This window comes from Haliaeetus leucocephalus, unplaced genomic scaffold, assembly GCF_000737465.1.
Source record: "Haliaeetus leucocephalus isolate CR32 unplaced genomic scaffold, Haliaeetus_leucocephalus-4.0 Scaffold0, whole genome shotgun sequence".
Classification (NCBI taxonomy): Eukaryota; Metazoa; Chordata; class Aves; order Accipitriformes; family Accipitridae; genus Haliaeetus; species Haliaeetus leucocephalus.
This window is the reverse complement of record NW_010972436.1, coordinates 547,203-556,027: the sequence shown is the minus strand read 5'-3', so window position 1 is coordinate 556,027 and position 8,825 is coordinate 547,203. Positions and strand designations below refer to the sequence as shown.

The 8,825-nt window shown below is 53.9% G+C and overlaps 2 protein-coding genes across 4 annotated transcripts in view; one reads left to right on the top strand and one right to left on the bottom strand.

Annotated features, from left to right (window-relative positions):
- The window catches only part of POLR3H (polymerase (RNA) III (DNA directed) polypeptide H (22.9kD)), a 7,386-nt gene extending 6,921 nt beyond the window's left edge, over positions 1 to 465 (bottom strand). For 2 of the 3 annotated variants that reach the window (XM_010585389.1, XM_010585553.1), the window contains exon 1: positions 436 to 465. The gene's annotated coding sequence lies outside the window, so the exon portion shown is untranslated. The remainder of the gene's footprint in view (positions 1 to 435) is intronic. The other variant, XM_010585473.1, reaches the window with a different exon arrangement.
- A 5,632-nt stretch (positions 466 to 6,097) lies between these two features.
- Positions 6,098 to 8,825, top strand: part of CSDC2 (cold shock domain containing C2, RNA binding) — a 7,716-nt gene continuing 4,988 nt past the window's right edge. The window contains exon 1 of the mRNA XM_010585258.1: positions 6,098 to 6,320. The gene's annotated coding sequence lies outside the window, so the exon portion shown is untranslated. The remainder of the gene's footprint in view (positions 6,321 to 8,825) is intronic.

The following is an 8,825-nucleotide window of genomic DNA, read 5'->3' as shown; positions in this document are numbered from 1 at the left end:
GTACGGCCGGGGGGAGGCTGCGCTGAGAATCTTTAGACACTCGCAGCCTACAGAACAGTCTATTTTAAGGGTCGCACATTAAAAATATAACCGGTCTGCGTTCGCGTTCAACCTTTGATCGAATACTTAATCGCGGCATAAATATGAATGGAGGCTCGCTAGGAACGTAGAGGATGCAGCACTACGCGTGTGTGCCCGTAGCCCGTGTACACGTACAGAGAGCCGGCGGCAGCCCGCGGACGTAGCCAGACGGGGCCGGAGCCGCCGTGCAATCCTAATTAAAGCCCGGTAACGGGCGTTCGGGGCCAGACCCGCAGGAAACCCGCTCCCGCGGCCGGCGGCTCTCCCACACTTTCCCACGCCTTGGATCGGTAGGTGCCCCGTTCGCCCGGAGCGGCCGCAGGGCCCCGCGGCCGCTCCTCCTCCCTCACCCACCTGCCACACGCGGAGCCCCGCCGCACAGCTCGCCGGTCTCAGCACGCTTCCGGCGCCTCAGCCAATCGCCCTCGGCGGGCGGGCCCGCACCTTGATTGACGCGGGGCGGAGCGCTCATGGGGTGTGGGGGCGGAGCCCTGTCGCGCCCCGCTCCTCGGCGGCCATTTTGTTCCTCGTCAGTGTGGGGCACTTACCTGGTGTTAGCGGTGCGGGGCCGGGCCCGGGCTGCGGGGGTCCCCGTGTGAGGTTTCGGTCCATATAAACGTGGAAAGGCCCTCGGCAACCGGGCGCCCTGGGCGGGGCTGCTCCGTATCTGCCTGCCGCCCCCCGCAGGTGTCTCCGCGGGCAGCAGCCCCTGTGCCGCAGCTGTTGTTCCACCTGAAACAATCTACAGTTGCAGTTACTGTAATGCCATTTATCGTTTTCGTAAGCTTCGATCCCGACAGGGCAGCAGAGAGCAAAGTTTGCGCCTCTCCAGGAGCCAATGCCTCGGCTGTTTCCCTACCTGTTAGCCCTCTTGGGCCTAGAAAGTATTCTTCGCAGCAGCAACTGCCCAATGCTTAGGTCAAGGTTATTATCAGGTACATGTTGGCATCACGTATTGCTGGAATAATTTATTCTGAATGTTAACTGCAAAAAAATATCCCTGTGGTATGATTTTGCAGGCCTCGGTGCATTCTGCAGCGAGGTAAGCAGCATGAGGGATGGTAGAAAACAAGGGGGTGTGCTAATGTCTGAAATTTCTGGGGAAAAATGAAAGGAGGTTGTTTGAAGTGTGTTCAAAAAAAGATTTGCCAGGAAAACCAAACATCTCTGGCTGACAGTGAAAACTGCACTGTCAGCATAAAGGCTTTGATGCAGAGCCTAAGTATGTCATCCCCCACACCCCCCAGCAGCGCATAGTGGGACAGTAATGAGTGTTTCAGATAAGAAATCATTAAATGTTGAGCTGTCTTGGAACGGGAAGGGGAAAACGAGGTTGTAAATACCGTGGCTAGACCTCATTAACAAGATAAGTGTCCTGGCCAAGGAGTTTCTGATTTCTTTGCAATTACTCCTCTTTCACCAGGATCTGTTGGGTTGTGGGTTGGTTTTTTTTTTAAACAAACATGGCTGGTCTGCATGTTTGCTGTGTTTGTATTAAATGGGGGGCCCTGAAATGAGTTTACCCGTCACCTGAGAAGAGCAGCATTTTTCTTGGAGCAGCATCTACCATCTCAGCAAGGAGCTCTGCTGCCAACGCAGCAGACACCGCTCTATCAGAACACCTCAACCCAAATCCCCAGCGTTTCTTGCTCTTCTCGTCCTACTTCAGGGAGCCTTACAAAGGTTCCTTTTTCCTGTGCTGCAGTCGCGGCTGTGCTAATCTCGGCGCGGCACAGTTTTGCTGGCACACGTGCCGCATCCCTTGCTGTTCTGTCCTGGCCTCACACAGGTCTGGCAGTGCAAGGTTTGACCTTTAGCTGGAGTGCCAGTTTTGCAGGTATCTGCAGCTATTTTTTCAGAAGAGAGAATAGTTCCTGACCCTGTCCCTCTTCTGATGGCAGGGGAAGAAGTAGCCTTGGTATCACACGAGGAGGTAGAAGTTAGACACTGTTGATACTGGCAAGGTGATCACTCTGGATGCGTTTGTATGTAAGAACTGTAAGGTTAAATAGGGACAGGGGCTCAGGGGAATAGTAGGCTGAATGCTCGGGAGAACATGGGAGATGGAGAGAAGTGGATTTGGACAGAGTCATGTCACACTTCTGTTTCTAGCCCGTCCTTGAGCTAACATTTTTCACGCTTCCAATAGCCGTGCCCCACTGAGGGCTCTTGGGTACCCAATACGAAGACGCTTCTCCCTTCAGCCTGATCCACAGTCCCCCAAAAAACAGCTGTGAGCAATGGGTCTGTGAGGCCTTACTTCATATTGGCTTGTGACTTACAGTTGGGTCTTTGGTGTCTTGTAAGATGCAGGCACCAAGCAAGCTCTTCTAGGGTGAGGACATGCAGAATGTCTCTCTCCTGTATCAGCTCAATGATTGCCAACAAGGGCTGAACGCTGCAGGCTGTTCCTTGGTAAGGATGACAGGATTCCTCTTCTCTATGCAGCTACATATTTGAGGGAGCTCGGCGGAGCGTGGTGGGCAGGCAAGTGAAACTTGCAGGTACTTTGATACTACTCTGGGGAAACTGAATTGAAATGTGTGCAGAGAAAGATGGTGATGGCAGCGTCAGATGAGCTTCATTGCCTTAGATACCAAGCTACAAACACCACCAAGCTGAGTCGAACTGGCAATTTCTCAGCCTCCACCAGTAACATCACAGGCTGTGGGAAATGATTTCCAGTCTCACCCTCTGCAGGTAACCCCCCTGATCCCAAGCAGGGTGTGCCTGGGTCTTCGTACAAGTGACAGATGTTGCTCTGTTACCACCTAGGTTTTCTCCCTGGAGGAATTCCGTATTTCATAAGCACCATCTCGAATGTAAAAATATAAACGAAAGCCACACTTTGCCCTGTAAAACGTGGGTGTTGTCGCAACTCAGCTATTGATAGCGCTCAGAGTTATGTTACATTTAATGCTGCAGCTAAGGTATCTTGATGTTGGAGATTGTGTGAACAGCCTCATTTTGCTGGGTGGTCTCTTTTTGTCCCAGTAGTACTGACACAATGAATATCCACAAATCCGCAGTGCCTGTACACACCTTTTCATACATAACCGTAAAGTCTCTAGAGTCTCTCTCAGCAGTATTGGGGCTTTTCCAATGTTTGGGAGCATGGTTCTTCATTGCTGTTTTTTTTGAAGCTTCAGCTGCTGGAATCCAGGGATTGCACAAGGATCTTTCTGTCACTGAAGAGAAAATCCCAGACATTTCTCATTCTCACGATTGTACAGGTGTCCTGGTTTTGGCTGGGATAGAGTTAATTGTCTTCCTAGTAGCTGGTATAGTGTTATGTTTTGGGTTCAGTATGAGAAGAAAGTTGATAACACACTGACGTTTTCAGTTGTCGCTAAGTAGTGTTTAGACTAAGTCAAGGATTTTTCAGCTGCTCCTGCCCAGCCAGCAAGAATGTTGGAGGGGGACAAGAAGTTGGGAGGGGACACAGCCAGTTGGTGAGTGGAGCAATTGCATTGTCCATCACTTTTTTTGTATATTCCAATCCTTTTATTATTGTCATTTTATTATTGTTATTATTAATTAGTTTCTTCCTTTCTGTTCTATTAAACTGTTCTTGTCTCAACCCGTGAGTTTTACTTTTTTTTCCAATTCTCTCCCCCATCCCACTGGGTGAGGGGGGAGTGAGTGAGCGGCTGCGTGGTGCTTAGTTGCTGGCTGGGGTTAAACCACCACAACAGGAAAACTGGAAAATACTATTTGAAGTTACCTGAAGGCTCAGAAACTGGGAGGAAAATGAAAGGAACCCCTGAATTATTTTGTTTAAGATCTCCTCTGCCCCCACATCCCCATGGCTGTTGGGGAAAACTGGCTCAGGGACATTGGAGGAGATGAGTGGTAATTTGCATCTAGACTGTTTTGGCCCTCCTTTGATTGACTCCAAAGGAATTATGTATCTTGTCACGTACAAAGTCCTCCACACTCCTGCCTTTGCTTCCGTCTCTGCAGGCATCTCTGGCACCCCCACTCCCACTCTCTGTTTGATCAAAGCTTCCCCTCTTCTCCTTTTATCATTTTTGCATGCTTTAGACTCTCTGCCTCCTCTGCTGCCGTGCGTGCCCAGAGCCACCTTCCAATCAAATGTACTTTGAGTTCCCCATGCCTTTGCCATCAAGAGCCTTTAGTGACTACATGGGAGAGTCAGGTTCTGATGCTCATCTCCTCTGTTCAGTTTATATTGTTTAACACGTGCAGCTGGGCACACGGCTAAGCCTGGTGTACCACAAATCAGGTGGGGAAGTACAGGTATTTATGATATTCAATGTACAAACGTTAAATGAGTGGCTGGGGAAGAAGGGGCATGCCTGTACTGTATGTCTCCAGCACTCTTCTGGCCTCCAGCTGTTGCCAGCTCAGGACCCTCCTGGTCTGGATCTCTAGAGCTGTCCCCCAGGAGAGCATGTGCCATCTCAGGAGAAACTTGGAGAGGAGACTGAGAGCTGGCTGGGTTTCTCCTCCCCTTCTTTTGCAAGGTTTTGAAGGGTACACTGGGGAGATGAGCCTCGTGGTGTCTGTAGGGGGTGGATGGGGCTCCTGTTTTGCCACGGAAAACTGCTTGAAAAGCCACAAGCAGAGGTTGATGGGCAATGGCAGAACCCACCAGCAGTTGGGGTTTCAGTGCTTCTTGGTGGTCTTGCCATGGGCTGGTCTCTTCTGTCTACGGAGCCTTTTTCTGCACTATAGTTCACTGACAGGAGAGACACAACTGCTTATGATCCGGTCCCTCTGCCAAAGCCCCTGGGACAGCCATGGATCAACACCCAGCTGCCTGGATGGATGGATACAGCCAGGTGGAGCAATCGTGACCCTGTCTCCTGACTGTGCCATGCCTCATGGCTTCCCACAACTTGTATGCCATCCTGCAGCCCCAGGGGTTGTCGATGGAAAAGATCCGGTTCATGTCATCGGGTTCAGCCACCTAGAAGAGAAAGGAGTCAAGGCAAGAGTCATGTTTGAGAAACCAAAACCGACCCACATCCACCCTGCGTCACAAGACACCTGTGATGGCTCCCTGCAGCACTCGCACTGTGCCACGCTTGTTTGGGTTTCTTGTAAATTTTATTGCAGGATCACAGGGCCTGCGTGGTGAGGTGTCAGTGTGGTCCACCCTTCTGCTCCAAAATGAGTCTGATATCACCTAAATTCCCCCTAAAGGATGCCTACCCAGCCTGTTCTTAAAAACCTCCAGTGATGGAGATTCTGGTGCTTCCCCAGGCAATCTACTTGAGTAATTAACTGTCTGTTCTGTTAGAAAGCATTTCCTGATGTCTAGCATCAGTCTTGCTCCTTGCAATTTAAACCCCATTACTCCTCGGCCTATTCCCCAGCGGACGCAGCGAACGATTGATTCCTGTCCTCGTTGCATCGGCCCGCACCCCCAAGAGAGAAAGTCTCGGGCCAATTTATGGCATTGCCTCTGCCTGTGGAGCTGGCTCTCCTGAGCACGCCAGCGCAGGGGAAAACAGAAAAGAAACATCTTTTGGGGTCGGGGGGTTGGCATAGTGCCCTGCTAGAAATTACATCCTTAGAGAGCACCTGGGTTTGTGACGGCTGTGAGCCCGGAGCCGGGGAGTGGGGCAGCAGGGTGGGTTTGTGACCGCGGCACCCGTGGGTGCTGGGGGGGCTGCAGGCTTGGGCAGGCAGGGAGAGCGGCGGCAGCGGTGGGACTCGGGGCGACAGGGGGGAGTTTTGACCCGTCGTGGGAGACCCCTCCTGGTCCAGACCTGGCCTCATGGCACCATCTCCCCCTCCGGTGCTTTCCCACCCCGTCCCCCGTCCCGCTGTCCCCACGGCCCGTGGGGCTGCCCCTTCGCGTCCGGCTCTGCCACCGATGCATGTCACTTTGCGTAACCGGAGCGATGCAGCCCCCTGGGGCCGACCCCCGGCCTCTCCAGCCCCCCGTACAGACTTGCTCCTTTAAGCCTGGCTCAGAAATGACCAAGCTGATCCCTCCCACCTGCCCGCTCCCCCTGGCCTGGCCCTGACGTCAGGGGAAGGCGTGCGGATGCGTGTGCGTGTGTGTGCGAGGCGCACATCATACACACATCAGATACCGCAGATCCATCAGCAGGCAGCCGGCGGGCAGGCAGCCGGAGAAAGCCCCCCCAGAGCCGGGCTGCAGGCGAGACCGCTGCTCCTCGCAAGGTAGCGGAGGAGCCTTCGGCCTCGGCGAGCACCGATGCTTTGCGGAGCGCAGCTCCAGGGAGCCCGTCACTGCTAAGGAGGTAAGGGGAGGCACAATGGCCATCCACCCAGCTTGCCTGGGCTATTGTAGCTGGAGGTTAAAACTTCGCGCACCGCCTTTCATCTTTCAAACCTGCTTTTGCCTTTTGGCGGCGGAGAGGTGCGAGGGTGAAGCGTGACTCGCCTCCTCCGGTTTGGTTATTCCCCGCCAGCCTCAGGAACAATAACTCCTCTGGGGGTGGCGTCGTCGTCGTCGCACGCCTGCTTTGGCTGGGGGGGGCGCAAATAGCCGGGGCTTTGCCACGGAGGGCTGAGATCAGCTGGGACCCAGCTCCCCGATCGCCAGGTGAGGGGGAGGCGATTTGTAAAAAAATCCGGCTTGTTAAAGCGGGCTGATAATGCCGGGGGCTTGAATTGGGGTTTCTCTGGGACTGGCTGCACTATTCATTCCTGCAGACGGCAAGTTAGAGCCACAAAGGAGGAAGGAAGGACACAGATGAGGACACTTGTGCAGGTCTTTGAACAGACACTATTCTAATTAAAAAAAACCCACCACAACAAAACAAAGCAACCAAATCCCACAAACTGGGTATCTAGGAGTGATGATTATGCATATATGCTTAAAAGGTAAATCAAGCCTCCATGATGGCTTCTCCCTTTGCTTCCCCTTTGCATCTGGCAGGCTGCTTGCTCTCCCCCATGGCCTCCCCGAGAATTGGGCAGCCCAGCACTGACTAAGGGAGCTTTTTATAATCAATCCATAAAGGTGACATTCATATTTTAGCGCTAAGCAGGCTGTATCGTAGGCGAGACTATCTCAGCAAAGATCCTTGGAGTTGTGAGCGTGATTGGCTTAGCTGGGGAGGGGACACTGTCAGCGTGTATTCCCCAAAAACCGCCTAGTTTATTTTTCCTATGGTAATTTGTCTCAGCAAACGGGTTTTTAACATGCAGGGTAGGCAAGGAGATCGCTTTGCTTGGTGTTTAACTCTTAGTGGCATGATCTGGTAACCAAAAAAGGGAGGGGGGGGTGCTGAAAGGCTTTCATTAGCATCGGACAGAGACAGCATTTATAAAAACCTGCCAGACGCCAAGGCTGTGAGCCTCCTCCGAGGAAGGGAGGATGGAGAAATGCAGCCTGGCGAGCGCTGCGGTGGTCCTGCTTGTGGTAACCCCTGCCCAGACCCATCCCGGTTCCCCAGCTGGTTCTTGCCCTTCACGGCAGGTCCCCCCCCCCCGGGAGATGCCGATTCGGGATCTCTGCTGGCCACCGCATTGTTGGTGGGTCCCTCGGCGCGTGACTGTGCCAAGCAGCTGAAAAATGGGATTTTTGTTTTTGCATCAAGCTCTGGGGACACGCTGCCGCGTCTGGAGGGGTGTAGCTCTTCTCTGTTTCAGCCTGTGTCTAGACAGGCTGGGTCTGGGGGGGCATCAGCCTCCCCGAGGATGGCAGCGGGCCAGAACGTCGCTTCCCCTGCTCCGTGGGGTGAGGCGATGGCTGCCGGCAGCCGGCTGCGGAGGTGGGGTGTCTTTTTGACGTACGGAGACCTTTCTGTCACTGGGGCAGAAGGAGCGGGGAGGTAAAGCTGACTCCTAAACTGGGGTGGAGGAAAGAACCGTGATGGCGAGCGGCAGGGAAAAAGCCTGTGCGGGAGCTCGCTGGAAAAGGCAGCAGAGGGAAAATAACCTCCGGCTCCTCAGCTGGCTCGGGGGGAGCGGCGGCACTCGGGAGACCCAAGCGCGGCGGCAGACAGCATCCGAGACGGGGACTTGCGAAGGGACGCAGCGGCATGAAAGGAGACGGCCCGTAAAGGCGATGGTGGGCCAGCCAAAGGGTCACGTCCAGAGCCGGAGCGTGACAGCCGCCGGCAGAGCGGCCGCCGCTCCGTCCGTCATCCGTCTGTCCGTCCTGGGCACTCTGGGGGTGCCGGTGGATGGGAAGAAGCACAAAGAAGTGCCGCGCGGGAGGGCCGACTCGCGGAGGGTGATGAAGCCAATTAAATATGTATTCCCCCACCTGGCTGAGGACGCGTGAGGGGTTTTTCTTCGCTGCCGCTAATGAACGGGGAGTGGCAGACAGAAGCTGGTGCCTCTTCAAAAGGCTCCTTCCCCCCTTCTGGGGGACCTTGAAAGGCTGTTTAGTTAAACAAGGTCGCAGCCAGCACGCAAGTCAATGTGTTTGGCTTTAAAGAGAGGGAGAGAGACAGTGATTTTATTTGATAAACCGCAGACCTTTCAGTCGCTGGTGATGAATGGGGTACTTGGATCTCGAGATAAAAGCTGATGTGTCTACTGCCTGTCTGCCTTAATTGGCCTGGGTTCCCTGCGTTCACCTGCGAGTGCTCCCGACTGTCAGCTCCGCTGGGAAGCCTGCCCTCCGAAAAATATAAAAGCAAAGCTGGCTGCCGCTGCCGAAGGAAACCCTGTCACCAGAGGGCTCTGGGTTTTCACTCCGAATGGTTTCTTTGGGGAGGGGGGGAAGACGGATGGGGTGGGGGGTGTTTTTTAATGAAGAGCATCCTTCCAGGGTGCGCTGGGCTCGGTGT